Source organism: Cryptomeria japonica, unplaced genomic scaffold (genome assembly GCF_030272615.1).
Source record: "Cryptomeria japonica unplaced genomic scaffold, Sugi_1.0 HiC_scaffold_61, whole genome shotgun sequence".
NCBI classification, from domain to species: domain Eukaryota; kingdom Viridiplantae; phylum Streptophyta; class Pinopsida; order Cupressales; family Cupressaceae; genus Cryptomeria; species Cryptomeria japonica.
The window spans coordinates 581,022-600,000 of record NW_026728883.1 but is presented as its reverse complement, the minus strand read 5'-3'; the positions used below and the strand labels follow the sequence as shown (position 1 = coordinate 600,000).

Below are 18,979 nucleotides of genomic sequence, written 5' to 3'. Positions count from 1 at the left end.
TCCCTCGCGAAGTGCGCCCCGTTCGCCAAGTGTGAGCCCTGCCCGGGTGCGCGCACCTTGCTAGGGCGTCGGGTGTGCACCCGGCCCGGCCTACGTGCGTGCACCTGGACGGGGCGTCGTGTGCGTGCAGTGTCCCGTCTGCAACGCGGTGCCCACACACCACCTCGGGCGCAACGACCTGCGCTCACATGTGGGCCGAGTGCACCTTGGTGCATGTTCGGGGCGCCTCGGGTGCACGCTCGATCTTGCCCCGGTGCACCAAGGCGCTCGGTTTGCCCCGGGTGCGCACTTGGTGCAAGGTGGGCACCCAAAATAGGGATCAAGCACCAAAACACAAGTTTCGGGATGCAAAATGGGACCCAAGGACCACAAATGCGTTCCAAGACCCATGATGGGTCCACGAGAACAAAAATGTGTTCCGAGACTTAATAAACAAATATTGGGTTTTAGGAGAAGAAACATGCTCTGATGCCCAAAACGAGAATCGACCCCGAAAAGGCCACAGGCCAAAAGTGGGATGCGAGACAAAAAAAAATGGGACCCGAGGACCAAAATTGGGTTCCCAGGTCGAAGACAGGGCAACCGGACAAGAAACGACCTCTAAGGCTCGAAATGAGTCCCGACGACTAAAACTTGACAAGAAGCACCCATCAGGCACCCAACTCGACACCCATGGGATGCCGACCCACCCGGGCTTCCACCTAGCACACCTTGGCACCCACCCACCCTCGCACCCAACCTCGCACCCAACTTAGCACCTTTGAACCCACATTGGCACTCACCCTGACCCTGGCACCTTGGAACCCACATTGGCACTCACCTTGACCCTGGCACCCACCTTTGCACTCACCTTGGGACCCACCCTGGCTCCCACCTCGGCACCCACCCAGACACCCACCTTGGTTCCTTGGCACCCACCTTGGATCCTTGGCACCCACCCCGACACCCACCTTGGCACGCAACTTGGCTACTTGCCACCCACCTTGGCTCCTTGACGCCCACCCCGACAACCACCCCGTGACCTACCCTGGCTAGGGTTGGTGCACACCCACCCTGGTGCCCACCTTGGCACCCACCCCATGACCCACCTTGGCACGCACCTTAGTACCCACCCCGTTACCCACCCTAGGACCCACCCCGTGACCCACCTTGGCCAGGGTGGGTGCCTTGGTGCGCACAACTTGCCTGGGCTGCACACCAGGGCGGGCTCAAGATGGCACCCGCGTTCCGTTTTTTTCACTATCTTTCAAAACGGAAATTTTAAAATCTCGTTTTTTTTTTTTTTTTGCCTTTTCTGGAAATTAGTGAAGGCAGCGCATCAAAGGTGCGCAATGCTGGTGCGAACCCGGGAGCGCTCCGATGTGTGCTCCAAGGTGCGGCGTGCACGAAGTCCGAGCCCGGCTTGCCCCGGGTGCGCACCTCGCGTGCACCTTCGCCGGGGTGAGCACCTTGGCTGGGTTGCGCGCCCTGGTGCGCACCAAGGAGCGCTCTGAAGTGTGCTCCAAGGTGCGGCGTGCACGAAGTCGGAGCTCGGTTTGCCCCGGGTGTGCACCTCGGGTGCGCACCTCGCGTGCACCTTCGCTGCGGTGGGCACCTTGGCTGGGTTGCGCGCCTTGGTGGGCACCATGCAGTGCACGAAGTCGGAGCCCGGTTTGCCCCGGGCGCGCACCTCCGCCAGGGTGGGCACCTTGGTGCGCACAACTTGCCTGGGCTGCGCACCAGGAAGGGCTCAAGATGGCACCCGCGTTCCGTTTTTTTCACTATCTTTCAGAACGGAAATTTTAAAATATCGTTTTTTTTTGCCTTTTCTGGAAATTAGTGAAGGCAGCGCATCAAAGGTGCGCAACGCTGGTGCGAACCTGGGAGCGCTCCGATGTGTGCTCCAAGGTGCGGCGTGCACGAAGTCGGAGCCCGGTTTGCCCCGGGTGCGCCCTGGTGGGCACCATGGTGCGCACCAAGGAGCGCTCCGAAGTGTGCTCCAAGGTGCGGCCTGCACGAAGTCGGAGCCCGGTTTGCCCCGGGCGTGCACCGCGGGTGGGCACCTTGGTGCGCATGCCTTGCCTGGGCTGCGCACCAGGGCGGGCTCAAGATGGCACCCGCGTTCCGTTTTTTTCACTATCTTTCAAAACGGAAATTTTAAAATCTCATTTTTTTTTGCCTTTTCTGGAAATTAGTGAAGGCAGCGCATCAAAGGTGCGCACCTCGCTGCCCACCACGGTGCGCAACGCCGGTGGGCACCCGGGAGTGCTTCGAAGTGTGCTCCAAGGTGCTGCGTGCACGTTGTCGGAGCCCGGTTTGCCCCGGGTGCGCACCTCGCGTGCACCTTCGTCGGGGTGGGCACCTTGGCTGGGTTTGCCCCGGCTGCGCTCCGAAGCGGGGTTATTGGAGCGCCGCCTCTTTTTTTGTCGGAGCGTTTGGTGGGGTTTCTCGCATTGGCTCTTCCCAGGCCCGGTTGCCACCCTGGCGCGCACGAAGTCGGAAGTAGGGTTAATTGCCCGGGTGCGCACCTTTGCCAGGGTGGGCACCTTACCTGGGCTGTGCACCAGGGCGGGCTCAAGATGGCACCCGCGTTCCGTTTTTTTCACTATCTTTCAAAACGGAAATTTTAAAATCTCCTCTTTTTTTTGCCTTTTCTGGAAATTAGTGAAGGCAGCGCATCAAAGGTGCGCACCTCGCTGCCCACCTTGGTGTGCTCTGAGGTGCGCACCCGGGAGCGCTACGAAGTGTGCTCCAAGGTGCGGCGTGCACGTTGTCGGAGCCCGGTTTGCCCCGGGTGCGCACCTCGCCTGCACCTTGGCCGGGGTGGGCACCCTGGCTGGGTTTGCCCAGGGTGCGCTCCGAAGCGGGGTTACTGGAGCGCCCCCTCTTTTTTTGTCAGAGCGTTTGGTGGGGTTTCTCGCATTGGCTCTTCCCAGGCCCGGTTGTTGGGTGCGCTCCCACCCTGGCGCGCGCGAAGTTGGAAGTTGGGTTAATTGCCCGGGCGCGCACCTTCGCCAGGGTGGGCACCTTGGTGCGCACACCTTGGCTGGGCTGCGCACCAGGGCGGGCTCAAGATGGCACCAGCATTCCCTTTTTCTCACTATCTTTCAAAACGGAAATTTTAAAATCTCGTTTTTTTTTGCCTTTTATGGAAATTAGTGAAGGCATCGCATCAAAGGTGCGCACCTCGCTGCCCACCTTGGTGTGCTCCGAGGTGCCCACCACGGTGCGCTCCGAGGTGCCCACCACGGTGCGCAACGCCGGTGCGAACCCGGGAGCGCCCCGATGTGTGCTCCAAGGTGCGGCGTGCACGAAGCCGGACCCCGGTTTGCCCCGGGTGCGCACCTCGCGTGCACCTTGGTGCGCACACCTTGGCTGGGTTGCGCGGCCTGGTGGGCACCATGGTGCGCACCAAGGAGCGCTCCAAAGTGTGCTCCAAGGTGCGGCGTGCACGAAGTCCTAGCCCGGTTTGCCCCGGGTGCGCACCTTCGCCGCGGTGGGCACCATGGCGTGCACGAAGTCGGAGCCCGGTTTGCCCCGGGTGCGCACCTCGCGTGCACCTTCGCCGGGGTGGGCACCTCGGCTGGGTTGCGCGCCCTGGTGCGCACCAAGGAGCGCTCCGAAGTGTGCTCCAAGGTGCGGCGTGCACGAAGTCGGAGCCCGGTTTGCCCCGGGTGCGCACCTTCGCCGCGGTGGGCACCCTGGTGCGCACCATGGCGTGCACGAAGTCGGAGCCCGGTTTGCCCCGGGTGCGCACCTCGCGTGCACCTTCGGCGGGGTTGCGCGCCCTGGTGCGCACCAAGGAGCGCTCCGAAGTGTGCTCCAAGGTGCGGCGTGCACGAAGTCGGAGCCCGGTTTGCCCCGGGTGCGCACCTCGCGTGCACCTTCGGCGGGGTTGCGCGCCCTGGTGGGCACCATGGTGCGCACCAAGGAGCGCTCCGAAGTGTGCTCCAAGGTGCGGCGTGCACGAAGTCGGAGCCCGGTTTGCCCCGGGTGCGCACCTCGCGTGCACCTTCGCCGCGGTGGGCACCATGGCGTGCACGAAGTCGGAGCCCGGTTTGCCCCGGGTGCGCACCTCGCGTGCACCTTCGCCGGGGTGGGCACCTCGGCTGGGTTGCGCGCCCTGGTGCGCACCAAGGAGCGCTCCGAAGTGTGCTCCAAGGTGCGGCGTGCACGAAGTCGGAGCCCGGTTTGCCCCGGGTGCGCACCTCGCGTGCACCTTCGCCGCGGTGGGCACCATGGCGTGCACGAAGTCGGAGCCCGGTTTGCCCCGGGTGCGCACCCCGCGTGCACCTTCGCCGGGGTGGGCACCTCGGCTGGGTTGCGCGCCCTGGTGCGCACCAAGGAGCGCTCCGAAGTGTGCTCCAAGGTGCGGCGTGCACGAAGTCGGAGCCCGGTTTGCCCCGGGTGCGCACCTCGCGTGCACCTTCGCCGCGGTGGGCACCTTGGCTGGGTTGGGCACCATTGAGCGCTCCGAAGTGTGCTCCAAGGTGCGCACCATGGCCCTCCAAGGTGCGCAGCATGGCGTGCACGAAGTCGGAGCCCGGTTTGCCCCGGGTGCGCACCTCGCGTGCACCTTCGCCAGGGTGGGCACCTCGGTGCGCACACCTTCTCAATGTTTTCTTGCCTTTTCTGGAAATTGGTGAAGGCAGCGCATCAAAGGTGCGCACCTCGGTGTGCTCCGAGGTGCGAACCCGAGAGCGCTCCGAGGTGCCCACGAAGTCGAAAGTCGGGTTAATTGCATTGTTTTCCCCGGGTGCGCTCCGAGGTGCGCAACATCGGTGCGCACCAAGGAGGGCTCCGAAGTGTGCTCCAAGGTGCGCACGATTCGGAGCTCGGTTTGCCCGGGGTGCGCACACCTTGGCTGGGTTGCGCACCCTTTGTGCGCTCCAAGGTGCGCACGAAGTCGGAGCTCGGTTTGCCCCGGGTGCGCACCTTCGCCAGGGTGCGCACCTTGATGCGCACGCCTTGGCTGGGCTGCGCACCTTGGTGGGCGCCATGGTGCGCACCTTTCGTGCGCTCCAAGGTGCGCACGAAGTCGGAGCTCGGTTTGCCCCGGGTGCGCACCTTGGTGGGCGCCATGGTGCACTCCGAGGTGCCCAAGATTGGTGCGCACCAAGGAGCGCTCCGAAGTGCGCTCCAAGGTGCGCAGGTGCGCGCGAAGTCGAAAGTTGGGTTAATTGTCCGGTTTGCCTCGGGTGCGCACCTTGCGTGCACCTTCGCCAGGGTGGGCGCCTTGGTGCGCACACCTTGGCTGGGCTGCGCACCCGGGCGCGCACACCTTGGCACCCGCGTTTCCTTCATTTTAAATTTTTTTTTTTTACAATCTCTCAAGTGGGAAATTCTATAATCTCAACTTTTTTTGCCTTTTCAGGAAACTTTTGAATGGAGCGCATCATTGGTGCGCTCCGAAGTGTGCTCCAAGGTGCGCACCTCTGGTGTGCTCCAAAGCTCTCTCCAGCTGCGTGCACCTGCCCCGGCCGCGCACCCGGCCCCGCCCAGCTTCGCTCACCTGTCCCGGGCGTCTGGTGCGGAACCTTAGAGTAAGAAACATCACCGTGCACCTTGGCCAACGTGCGCGACTCGACCGAGCGCGCACTGGCCGAGGTGCACACCGATTTCACCTGGGTGCGCGCGCAGCACCTCGGGCGCACCGGGGTGCGCGCACAACGCCCGGGTTGCACCGTGGCCTGTGTGCTCGGGGCGCCTCGGGTGCGCGCTCGGTGTCGCCCCCGCGCGCGCGGTAGTGCGGGCAGCGCACCCCGGCCCGGCCCGGCCCCGACGAGAACGCAAACGGGCAAAAGGTTTATTCAAATAGCATTGCGACGCCCGGCGAAAAACTAAGAAAGGGTGCAACACCGGGACTTCCCGGGAGGTCACCCATCCCAGTACTACTCCGGCCCAAGCGCGCTTAACTGCGGAGTTCTGATGGGATCCGGTGCACTAACGCTGGTATGATCGCACCCGTTATGAGCTTGTCGCAGTGTGTACTTAGCAAACCGCGACCCACGTGCGAATCCACCCCGGCCACCCACCCCCGTCGAGGTGCACACCCTCCCTCGCGAAGTGCGCCCCGTTCGCCAAGTGTGAGCCCTGCCCGGGTGCGCGCACCTTGCTAGGGCGTCGGGTGTGCACCCGGCCCGGCCTACGTGCGTGCACCTGGACGGGGCGTCGTGTGCGTGCAGTGTCCCGTCTGCAACGCGGTGCCCACACACCACCTCGGGCGCAACGACCTGCGCTCACATGTGGGCCGAGTGCACCTTGGTGCATGTTCGGGGCGCCTCGGGTGCACGCTCGATCTTGCCCCGGTGCACCAAGGCGCTCGGTTTGCCCCGGGTGCGCACTTGGTGCAAGGTGGGCACCCAAAATAGGGATCAAGCACCAAAACACAAGTTTCGGGATGCAAAATGGGACCCAAGGACCACAAATGCGTTCCAAGACCCATGATGGGTCCACGAGAACAAAAATGTGTTCCGAGACTTAATAAACAAATATTGGGTTTTAGGAGAAGAAACATGCTCTGATGCCCAAAACGAGAATCGACCCCGAAAAGGCCACAGGCCAAAAGTGGGATGCGAGACAAAAAAAAATGGGACCCGAGGACCAAAATTGGGTTCCCAGGTCGAAGACAGGGCAACCGGACAAGAAACGACCTCTAAGGCTCGAAATGAGTCCCGACGACTAAAACTTGACAAGAAGCACCCATCAGGCACCCAACTCGACACCCATGGGATGCCGACCCACCCGGGCTTCCACCTAGCACACCTTGGCACCCACCCACCCTCGCACCCAACCTCGCACCCAACTTAGCACCTTTGAACCCACATTGGCACTCACCCTGACCCTGGCACCTTGGAACCCACATTGGCACTCACCTTGACCCTGGCACCCACCTTTGCACTCACCTTGGGACCCACCCTGGCTCCCACCTCGGCACCCACCCAGACACCCACCTTGGTTCCTTGGCACCCACCTTGGATCCTTGGCACCCACCCCGACACCCACCTTGGCACGCAACTTGGCTACTTGCCACCCACCTTGGCTCCTTGACGCCCACCCCGACAACCACCCCGTGACCTACCCTGGCTAGGGTTGGTGCACACCCACCCTGGTGCCCACCTTGGCACCCACCCCATGACCCACCTTGGCACGCACCTTAGTACCCACCCCGTTACCCACCCTAGGACCCACCCCGTGACCCACCTTGGCCAGGGTGGGTGCCTTGGTGCGCACAACTTGCCTGGGCTGCACACCAGGGCGGGCTCAAGATGGCACCCGCGTTCCGTTTTTTTCACTATCTTTCAAAACGGAAATTTTAAAATCTCGTTTTTTTTTTTTTTTTGCCTTTTCTGGAAATTAGTGAAGGCAGCGCATCAAAGGTGCGCAATGCTGGTGCGAACCCGGGAGCGCTCCGATGTGTGCTCCAAGGTGCGGCGTGCACGAAGTCCGAGCCCGGCTTGCCCCGGGTGCGCACCTCGCGTGCACCTTCGTCGGGGTGAGCACCTTGGCTGGGTTGCGCGCCCTGGTGCGCACCAAGGAGCGCTCTGAAGTGTGCTCCAAGGTGCGGCGTGCACGAAGTCGGAGCTCGGTTTGCCCCGGGTGTGCACCTCGGGTGCGCACCTCGCGTGCACCTTCGCTGCGGTGGGCACCTTGGCTGGGTTGCGCGCCTTGGTGGGCACCATGCAGTGCACGAAGTCGGAGCCCGGTTTGCCCCGGGCGCGCACCTCCGCCAGGGTGGGCACCTTGGTGCGCACAACTTGCCTGGGCTGCGCACCAGGAAGGGCTCAAGATGGCACCCGCGTTCCGTTTTTTTCACTATCTTTCAGAACGGAAATTTTAAAATATCGTTTTTTTTTGCCTTTTCTGGAAATTAGTGAAGGCAGCGCATCAAAGGTGCGCAACGCTGGTGCGAACCTGGGAGCGCTCCGATGTGTGCTCCAAGGTGCGGCGTGCACGAAGTCGGAGCCCGGTTTGCCCCGGGTGCGCCCTGGTGGGCACCATGGTGCGCACCAAGGAGCGCTCCGAAGTGTGCTCCAAGGTGCGGCCTGCACGAAGTCGGAGCCCGGTTTGCCCCGGGTGTGCACCGCGGGTGGGCACCTTGGTGCGCATGCCTTGCCTGGGCTGCGCACCAGGGCGGGCTCAAGATGGCACCCGCGTTCCGTTTTTTTCACTATCTTTCAAAACGGAAATTTTAAAATCTCATTTTTTTTTGCCTTTTCTGGAAATTAGTGAAGGCAGCGCATCAAAGGTGCGCACCTCGCTGCCCACCACGGTGCGCAACGCCGGTGGGCACCCGGGAGTGCTTCGAAGTGTGCTCCAAGGTGCTGCGTGCACGTTGTCGGAGCCCGGTTTGCCCCGGGTGCGCACCTCGCGTGCACCTTCGTCGGGGTGGGCACCTTGGCTGGGTTTGCCCCGGCTGCGCTCCGAAGCGGGGTTATTGGAGCGCCGCCTCTTTTTTTGTCGGAGCGTTTGGTGGGGTTTCTCGCATTGGCTCTTCCCAGGCCCGGTTGCCACCCTGGCGCGCACGAAGTCGGAAGTAGGGTTAATTGCCCGGGTGCGCACCTTTGCCAGGGTGGGCACCTTACCTGGGCTGTGCACCCGGGCGGGCTCAAGATGGCACCCGCGTTCCGTTTTTTTCACTATCTTTCAAAACGGAAATTTTAAAATCTCCTCTTTTTTTTGCCTTTTCTGGAAATTAGTGAAGGCAGCGCATCAAAGGTGCGCACCTCGCTGCCCACCTTGGTGTGCTCTGAGGTGCGCACCCGGGAGCGCTACGAAGTGTGCTCCAAGGTGCGGCGTGCACGTTGTCGGAGCCCGGTTTGCCCCGGGTGCGCACCTCGCCTGCACCTTGGCCGGGGTGGGCACCCTGGCTGGGTTTGCCCAGGGTGCGCTCCGAAGCGGGGTTACTGGAGCGCCCCCTCTTTTTTTGTCAGAGCGTTTGGTGGGGTTTCTCGCATTGGCTCTTCCCAGGCCCGGTTGTTGGGTGCGCTCCCACCCTGGCGCGCGCGAAGTTGGAAGTTGGGTTAATTGCCCGGGCGCGCACCTTCGCCAGGGTGGGCACCTTGGTGCGCACACCTTGGCTGGGCTGCGCACCAGGGCGGGCTCAAGATGGCACCAGCATTCCCTTTTTCTCACTATCTTTCAAAACGGAAATTTTAAAATCTCGTTTTCTTTTGCCTTTTATGGAAATTAGTGAAGGCATCGCATCAAAGGTGCGCACCTCGCTGCCCACCTTGGTGTGCTCCGAGGTGCCCACCACGGTGCGCTCCGAGGTGCCCACCACGGTGCGCAACGCCGGTGCGAACCCGGGAGCGCCCCGATGTGTGCTCCAAGGTGCGGCGTGCACGAAGCCGGACCCCGGTTTGCCCCGGGTGCGCACCTCGCGTGCACCTTGGTGCGCACACCTTGGCTGGGTTGCGCGGCCTGGTGGGCACCATGGTGCGCACCAAGGAGCGCTCCGAAGTGTGCTCCAAGGTGCGGCGTGCACGAAGTCCTAGCCCGGTTTGCCCCGGGTGCGCACCTTCGCCGCGGTGGGCACCATGGCGTGCACGAAGTCGGAGCCCGGTTTGCCCCGGGTGCGCACCTCGCGTGCACCTTCGCCGGGGTGGGCACCTCGGCTGGGTTGCGCGCCCTGGTGCGCACCAAGGAGCGCTCCGAAGTGTGCTCCAAGGTGCGGCGTGCACGAAGTCGGAGCCCGGTTTGCCCCGGGTGCGCACCTTCGCCGCGGTGGGCACCCTGGTGCGCACCATGGCGTGCACGAAGTCGGAGCCCGGTTTGCCCCGGGTGCGCACCTCGCGTGCACCTTCGGCGGGGTTGCGCGCCCTGGTGCGCACCAAGGAGCGCTCCGAAGTGTGCTCCAAGGTGCGGCGTGCACGAAGTCGGAGCCCGGTTTGCCCCGGGTGCGCACCTCGCGTGCACCTTCGGCGGGGTTGCGCGCCCTGGTGGGCACCATGGTGCGCACCAAGGAGCGCTCCGAAGTGTGCTCCAAGGTGCGGCGTGCACGAAGTCGGAGCCCGGTTTGCCCCGGGTGCGCACCTCGCGTGCACCTTCGCCGCGGTGGGCACCATGGCGTGCACGAAGTCGGAGCCCGGTTTGCCCCGGGTGCGCACCTCGCGTGCACCTTCGCCGGGGTGGGCACCTCGGCTGGGTTGCGCGCCCTGGTGCGCACCAAGGAGCGCTCCGAAGTGTGCTCCAAGGTGCGGCGTGCACGAAGTCGGAGCCCGGTTTGCCCCGGGTGCGCACCTCGCGTGCACCTTCGCCGCGGTGGGCACCATGGCGTGCACGAAGTCGGAGCCCGGTTTGCCTCGGGTGCGCACCCCACGTGCACCTTCGCCGGGGTGGGCACCTCGGCTGGGTTGCGCGCCCTGGTGTGCACCAAGGAGCGCTCCGAAGTGTGCTCCAAGGTGCGGCGTGCACGAAGTCGGAGCCCGGTTTGCCCCGGGTGCGCACCTCGCGTGCACCTTCGCCGCGGTGGGCACCTTGGCTGGGTTGGGCACCATTGAGCGCTCCGAAGTGTGCTCCAAGGTGCGCACCATGGCCCTCCAAGGTGCGCAGCATGGCGTGCACGAAGTCGGAGCCCGGTTTGCCCCGGGTGCGCACCTCGCGTGCACCTTCGCCAGGGTGGGCACCTCGGTGCGCACACCTTCTCAATGTTTTCTTGCCTTTTCTGGAAATTGGTGAAGGCAGCGCATCAAAGGTGCGCACCTCGGTGTGCTCCGAGGTGCGAACCCGAGAGCGCTCCGAGGTGCCCACGAAGTCGAAAGTCGGGTTAATTGCATTGTTTTCCCCGGGTGCGCTCCGAGGTGCGCAACATCGGTGCGCACCAAGGAGGGCTCCGAAGTGTGCTCCAAGGTGCGCACGATTCGGAGCTCGGTTTGCCCGGGGTGCGCACACCTTGGCTGGGTTGCGCACCCTTTGTGCGCTCCAAGGTGCGCACGAAGTCGGAGCTCGGTTTGCCCCGGGTGCGCACCTTCGCCAGGGTGCGCACCTTGATGCGCACGCCTTGGCTGGGCTGCGCACCTTGGTGGGCGCCATGGTGCGCACCTTTCGTGCGCTCCAAGGTGCGCACGAAGTCGGAGCTCGGTTTGCCCCGGGTGCGCACCTTGGTGGGCGCCATGGTGCACTCCGAGGTGCCCAAGATTGGTGCGCAACAAGGAGCGCTCCGAAGTGCGCTCCAAGGTGCGCAGGTGCGCGCGAAGTCGAAAGTTGGGTTAATTGTCCGGTTTGCCTCGGGTGCGCACCTTGCGTGCACCTTCGCCAGGGTGGGCGCCTTGGTGCGCACACCTTGGCTGGGCTGCGCACCCGGGCGCGCACACCTTGGCACCCGCGTTTCCTTCATTTTAAATTTTTTTTTTTTACAATCTCTCAAGTGGGAAATTCTATAATCTCAACTTTTTTTGCCTTTTCAGGAAACTTTTGAATGGAGCGCATCATTGGTGCGCTCCGAAGTGTGCTCCAAGGTGCGCACCTCTGGTGTGCTCCAAAGCTCTCTCCAGCTGCGTGCACCTGCCCCGGCCGCGCACCCGGCCCCGCCCAGCTTCGCTCACCTGTCCCGGGCGTCTGGTGCGGAACCTTAGAGTAAGAAACATCACCGTGCACCTTGGCCAACGTGCGCGACTCGACCGAGCGCGCACTGGCCGAGGTGCACACCGATTTCACCTGGGTGCGCGCGCAGCACCTCGGGCGCACCGGGGTGCGCGCACAACGCCCGGGTTGCACCGTGGCCTGTGTGCTCGGGGCGCCTCGGGTGCGCGCTCGGTGTCGCCCCCGCGCGCGCGGTAGTGCGGGCAGCGCACCCCGGCCCGGCCCGGCCCCGACGAGAACGCAAACGGGCAAAAGGTTTATTCAAATAGCATTGCGACGCCCGGCGAAAAACTAAGAAAGGGTGCAACACCGGGACTTCCCGGGAGGTCACCCATCCTAGTACTACTCCGGCCCAAGCGCGCTTAACTGCGGAGTTCTGATGGGATCCGGTGCACTAACGCTGGTATGATCGCACCCGTTATGAGCTTGTCGCAGTGTGTACTTAGCAAACCGCGACCCACGTGCGAATCCACCCCGGCCACCCACCCCCGTCGAGGTGCACACCCTCCCTCGCGAAGTGCGCCCCGTTCGCCAAGTGTGAGCCCTGCCCGGGTGCGCGCACCTTGCTAGGGCGTCGGGTGTGCACCCGGCCCGGCCTACGTGCGTGCACCTGGACGGGGCGTCGTGTGCGTGCAGTGTCCCGTCTGCAACGCGGTGCCCACACACCACCTCGGGCGCAACGACCTGCGCTCACATGTGGGCCGAGTGCACCTTGGTGCATGTTCGGGGCGCCTCGGGTGCACGCTCGATCTTGCCCCGGTGCACCAAGGCGCTCGGTTTGCCCCGGGTGCGCACTTGGTGCAAGGTGGGCACCCAAAATAGGGATCAAGCACCAAAACACAAGTTTCGGGATGCAAAATGGGACCCAAGGACCACAAATGCGTTCCAAGACCCATGATGGGTCCACGAGAACAAAAATGTGTTCCGAGACTTAATAAACAAATATTGGGTTTTAGGAGAAGAAACATGCTCTGATGCCCAAAACGAGAATCGACCCCGAAAAGGCCACAGGCCAAAAGTGGGATGCGAGACAAAAAAAAATGGGACCCGAGGACCAAAATTGGGTTCCCAGGTCGAAGACAGGGCAACCGGACAAGAAACGACCTCTAAGGCTCGAAATGAGTCCCGACGACTAAAACTTGACAAGAAGCACCCATCAGGCACCCAACTCGACACCCATGGGATGCCGACCCACCCGGGCTTCCACCTAGCACACCTTGGCACCCACCCACCCTCGCACCCAACCTCGCACCCAACTTAGCACCTTTGAACCCACATTGGCACTCACCCTGACCCTGGCACCTTGGAACCCACATTGGCACTCACCTTGACCCTGGCACCCACCTTTGCACTCACCTTGGGACCCACCCTGGCTCCCACCTCGGCACCCACCCAGACACCCACCTTGGTTCCTTGGCACCCACCTTGGATCCTTGGCACCCACCCCGACACCCACCTTGGCACGCAACTTGGCTACTTGCCACCCACCTTGGCTCCTTGACGCCCACCCCGACAACCACCCCGTGACCTACCCTGGCTAGGGTTGGTGCACACCCACCCTGGTGCCCACCTTGGCACCCACCCCATGACCCACCTTGGCACGCACCTTAGTACCCACCCTGTTACCCACCCTAGGACCCACCCCGTGACCCACCTTGGCCAGGGTGGGTGCACCCACCCTGGTGCCCACCTTGGCACCCACCCATCCTAGCACCCAGCCTGTGACCGGGCTTGGAACCCAACCTTGCACCCGTCTTGGCCAGTGTGGGTGCGCACCCATCCTGGCACCCACGTTGTGACACACCCTTTAACCCACGCACCCTAGCAGCCACGTTGGCACCCACCTTGGAACACAACCTAGCAACTTGGCACCCACCCCGTGACCCACCTTGGCATCCACCATAGCAGTCGCCCACTTGGCACCCACCTTGGAACCCAAGTTGGCACCCACCTCGGCACCCACCTTGACACTTGTGGACCCACCTTGCCACTCACCCTAGCATCGACCCATCCTAGCACCCACCCTGGCACCTTTGCACCCTAGCACTCACCCATCCTAGCACCTAACCTGTGACCCACCTTGACACTCACCCTCGCACCCACCTTGGAACCCAACCTAGCACCCACCCACCCTGACACCAACCCTAGCACCTACCCACCCTTGCACCCACCCTGTGACCCATCTTGGCACCCACCCATCCTACCACTCAACCTATCACCCACCTTCTCACCCACCTTGGCATCCACCTTAGCACCCACCCACACTGGCACCTTGGCACCCACCTCGGGCAAGGTGGGTGCACACCCACCCTGACACCCAATTTAGAACCAACCGAGCATGTTACCCACCTTGGCACCCACATTGCAGCCCACCCTAGTACCCACCCTATGACCCACATTGGCATCCACACCCTAGCACCCAGGCACCTCGACACCCGCCTTGACACGCACCCTAGCACTAAACCTGTGACCCACCTTGGAACTCACCCTAGAACCCACCCACCCTGTGAACCACCTTGGCATCCACCTTAGCACCCACCCACCTTGGCACCCACTCTAGCACTCACCCATCCTAACACCCAACTTGTTACCCACCTTGGCACCCGCCCTCGCGTCCACCTTGAAACCCACCCTAGCACCCACCCACGCAGGAGCCCACCTTGGCACCCAACCTAACACCCACGCATCCTGGCACCCAACTTGTGACCCACCTTGGAACCCACCCTAGTACCCACCTTTGAACCCACTATATCACCAACCCACCTTGGCACCCACCCTATGACCCTCTTTGGAATCCACCCTAGCACGCACCCACCCTGGCACCCACCATGGAGCGCACCCTAGCACCCACCCACCTCGGCACGCACCTCAACACCCACCTTGGTGTGCGCACTGCGCCAACCTCTCAAAGACCCTATGTGGTGCGCTCCAAAGTGTACACCTTTGGTGCGCTCCAAGGTGCGCACCTTTGGTGCACACCGAGGTGCACACCAAAGTGTGCACCGAGGTGAGCACCAAAGTGCACTCCAAGGTGCACACCAAGGCGTGCACCTTTGGTGCGGTCAATGCAAACGAATTCGGAAGTTGGGGTCGATGTCCTAATCGCTGCTGCAGACTACACGTATGAGAATCGGACAAATAGCTTTATATAGGGGAGGTGTTGCGTTTGATGGGTCGACTCCCCTGGTTGTGTGCACTGCACCAACTTCAAAGACCCTGTCTTGTTTAAGAAGTCAAAAGTTGGGGTGGATGTCCTAATCATTGCTGCAGTCTACGCATGTATGAGAATCAGACAAATAGCTTATATAGGGGAGGTGTTGCATTCGGTGGGTTGACTCCCCTGGTTGTGCGCACTGCGCCAACCTCAAAGACCCCGCATAGCAGAAGAAGTCGGAAGTCGGATTTTGGTGAGCACCAAGGCGTGCACCTTTGGTGCGGTCAACGCAGACGAATTCAGAAGTTGGGGTGGATGTCCTAATCGTTGTTGCAGGCTACACATGTATGAGAATCAGACAAATAGCTTATATAGGGGAGGTGTTGGGTTTGATGGGTCAACTCCCTTGGTTGTGCGCATTACGCCAACCTCAAAGACCTTGTTTTCGTTAAGAAGTCAAAAGTTGGGGTCAATGTCCTAATGGCTCCTGTAGGCTACACATGTATGAGAATCGGACAAATAGCTTATATAGGGGAGGTGTTGGGTTTGATGGGTCGACTCCCCTGGTTGTGCGCATTACGTCAACCTCAAAGACCTTGTTTTCGTTAAGAAGTCAAAAGTTGGGGTCGATGTCCTAATTGCTCCTGTAGACTACACATGTATGAGAATCAGACAAATAGCTTATATAGGGGAGGTGTTGGGTTTGATGGGTTGACTCCCCTAGTTGTTCGCATTACACCAACCTCAAAGACCTTGTTTTCGTTTAGAAGCCGAAAGTTGGGGTCGATGTCCTAATTGCTCCTGCAGGCTACGCATGTATGAGAATCAGACAAATAGCTTATATAGGGGAGGTGTTGGGTTTGATGGGTCGACTCCCCTGGTTGTGCGCATTGCGCCAACCTCAAAGACCCTGCATTGCGGATGAAGTCGAAAGTCAGAGTTTGGTGTGCTACAAGGTGTGGTCGAAGGTGCTCACCTAGGTGTGCACCTTTGGAGCGCAGGAAAAGTGCCCTCCAAAAGTGCGCACCTTTGGAGTGCACAAAAGTGCCCTCCAAAAGTGCGCACCTTTGGAGCGCACAAAAGTGCCCTCCAAAAAGTGCCCTCCAAAAGTGCGCACCTTTGGAGCGCACAAAAGTGCCCTCCAAAAAGTGCCCTCCAAAAGTGCGCACCTTTGGAGTGCAGAAAAGTGCCCTCCAAAAAGTGCCCTCCAAAAGTGTGCACCTTTGGAGTGCACAAAAGTGCCCTCCAAAAGTGCGCACCTTTGGAGCGCAGAAAAGTGCCCTCCAAAAAGTGCCCTCCAAAAGTGCGCACCTTTGGAGCGCAGAAAAGTGCCCTCCAAAAAGTGCCCTCCAAAAGTGCGCACCTTTGGAGCGCAGAAAAGTGCCCTCCAAAAAGTGCCCTCCAAAAGTGCGCACCTTTGGAGCGCAGAAAAGTGCCCTCCAAAAAGTGCCCTCCAAAAGTGCGCACCTTTGGAGCGCACAAAAGTGCCCTCCAAAAAGTGCCCTCCAAAAGTGCGCACCTTTGGAGCGCACAAAAGTGCCCTCCAAAAGTGCGCACCTTTGGAGCGCACAAAAGTGCCCTCCAAAAGTGCGCACTTTTGGTGCGCACCAAGGCGCTGGTTCGGTCGTTGCAGGCGAGTTCGGAAGTTGGGGTCGATGTCCTGAGCGGAGGTGCAAACTACACAGGTGTCGGAATCGGACAAATAGCTTATATAGGGGAGGTGTATGCTTCGATGGGTCGACTCCCCAGGTTGAGCGCACCGCGCCAACCTCAAAGACCCTACGGTATGGATGAAGTCGGAAGTTGGGTCCGATGACCGATTCGATTAGTAGGTATGCTCATGAGGTCGGAATTTGGGTCCGATGACCTGCCATGTGCAGGAAGGCGAATGTTGGCACTGTGCGTTGCAAGGTGCACACCAAGGTGCTGGTGCGGTCTTTTTAGTCGAGTTCGGAAGTTGGGGTCGATGTCCTGATCGGAGGTGCAAGCTACACAGGTGTGGGAATCGGACAAATAGCTTATATAGGGGAGGTGTATGCTTCGTTGGGTCGACTCCCCGGGTTGAGCGCACCGCGCCAACCTCAAAGACCCTACGGTATGGATGAAGTCGGAAGTTGGGTCCGATGACCGATTCGATATGTAGGCATACTCGCGAGGTCGGAATTTGGGTCCGATGACCTGCCATGTGCAGGAAGGCGAATGTTGGCACTGTGCGTTGCAAGGTGCGCACCAAGGCGCTGGTTCGGTCGTTGCAGGCGAGTTCGGAAGTTGGGGTCGATGTCCTGATCGGAGGTGCAAACTACACAGGTGTGGGAATCGGACAAATAGCTTATATAGGGGAGGTGTATGCTTCGTTGGGTCGACTCCCCGGGTTGAGCGCACCGCGCCAACCTCAAAGACCCTACGGTATGGATGAAGTCGGAAGTTGTGTCCGATGACCGATTCGATATGTAGGCATACTCGCGAGGTCGGAATTTGGGTCCGATGACCTGCCATGTGCAGGAAGGCGAATGTTGGGACTGTGCGTCGCAAGGTGCGCACCAAGGCGCTGGTGCCGTCGTTGCAGTCGAGTTCGGAAGTTGGGGTCGATGTCCTGGTCAGAGGTGCAAACTACACAGGTGTGGGAATCGGACAAATAGCTTATATAGGGGAGGTGTATGCTTCGATGGGTCGACTCCCCGGGTTGAGCGCACCGCGCCAACCTCAAAGACCCTACAGTATGGATGAAGTCGGAAGTTGGGTCCGATGACCGATTCGATACGTAGGCATATTGGCGAGGTCTGAATTTGTGTCCGATGACCTGCCATGCGCAGGAAGGCGGAATTTGGGTCCGATGACCGAGTTGATGGCGTGCCATGCGCAGAAAGGCGGAATTTGGGTCCGATGACCGAGTTGATGTTGATGGCCCGCCATGCACAGGAAGGCGGAATTTGGGTCCGATGACCGATTTGAAGGCGTGCCATGCGCAGAAAGGCGGAGTTTGGGTCCGATGACCGAGTTGATATTGATGGCCCGCCATGCGCAGGAAGGCGGAATTTGGGTCCGATGACCTGACATACGCATGGAGTCCGACTCGGGGGCCGATGTTCGATTCGATGACTTGCATTGTGGGTAAAGTCGGAAGTTGTGGTCTTTGACCCGATTCGATGACCAGACTTCGGCTGCTTGAGAATCGGACAAATAACTTATATAGGGGAGGTAGTGTTCTCGAGCATCCTCCCCCCGTGCCCGTTTATGTCGATTGATGCTGGTGCTCGACTGGTTGGAGCGCTCGGATGCAAAAATCTTGCACCAGGATTTATCGATTGTGATGGACACGGCAAGTCTCCTGATTGCTATGCAGGAGCTCATCGTGAATCTCTATGCGGCCTTGGTATGGACTCGACCTGCGGAATGGTTCGGCAATGGTAGTCGCTCCAACACGTCCTTGCAATGGCCACAGAGGTGATTCGACTAGAGCTCCAGTCTAGCTTTTGGGTTGCTTGGCGGACTGGTATAGCCGCGATCGAGTTCCGGCCATGAACGTTTTAGATAGCTCTTGGGCTTTCTGGGACGGAAGTCGGAAGTTTGGGCTGTTGTCCGATTTGATGACCATTCTTCGGATGTGTGAGAATCGGACAAATAACTTATATAGGGGACTGTGTTGTCTCACGCAGCCCCCTCCGTGCCCCTCTATCTCGACCGATGTTGGTGCTTGAAAGGGTTGGGATCGCTCGGATTTATAAACGTGCACCACCATTTGTCGAGTGTGAGGGACGCGGCAGGTCTCCTAAATGCTATACGGGCGCTCTCTGAGAATCTCTATCCGGCCTCGACACAGACTAGTCTTGCTGAATGGTTTGGCACTGGTAGTCGATCCAACACGTCGTTGTTGTGGCCGCCTAGGCGATTCGATTCGAGCCCCCGTCTAGCTTTTGGGTTGCTTGGCGGATTTTGCCCTATCCGCAAGTGAGCTCGGTCCCTAAACGTTCGAGAAACCCGATTGCTATGCGCCGACTCTCTTTCTTGCGAGCCTCCATCTAGCTTTTGGGTCTCTACGGAACGGAAGTCGGAATCTGGGACCGTTGTTTGATTCGACGAGGCAGACTACGGTTGTGCGAGAATCGGACAAATAACTTATATAGGGGAGGTGTTGACTGGAGCATTCTCCCCCGTGCCCCTCTAACTCGACCAATGCTGGCGCTCGAACGGTGGTAGCGCTCGGATTTTCGTTGAGCGCCAGCATTGGTCGATTTAGAGGGGCATGCGAGATTCCCGAATGCT

The 18,979-nt window shown here is 60.7% G+C and overlaps 2 non-coding genes across 2 annotated transcripts; both read right to left on the bottom strand.

The window, feature by feature from the left end:
- Positions 1–5,826: 5,826 nt before the first annotated feature.
- On the bottom strand, positions 5,827–5,945 carry LOC131863398 (5S ribosomal RNA). Its single transcript, XR_009362319.1, has one exon. It is a non-coding gene; the product is annotated as a 5S ribosomal RNA (ribosomal RNA).
- Positions 5,946–11,860: 5,915 nt separating this feature from the next.
- LOC131863333 (5S ribosomal RNA) lies at positions 11,861–11,979 on the bottom strand. The gene has a single exon (XR_009362254.1). It is a non-coding gene; the product is annotated as a 5S ribosomal RNA (ribosomal RNA).
- Between the last annotated feature and the right edge of the window lie 7,000 nt (positions 11,980–18,979).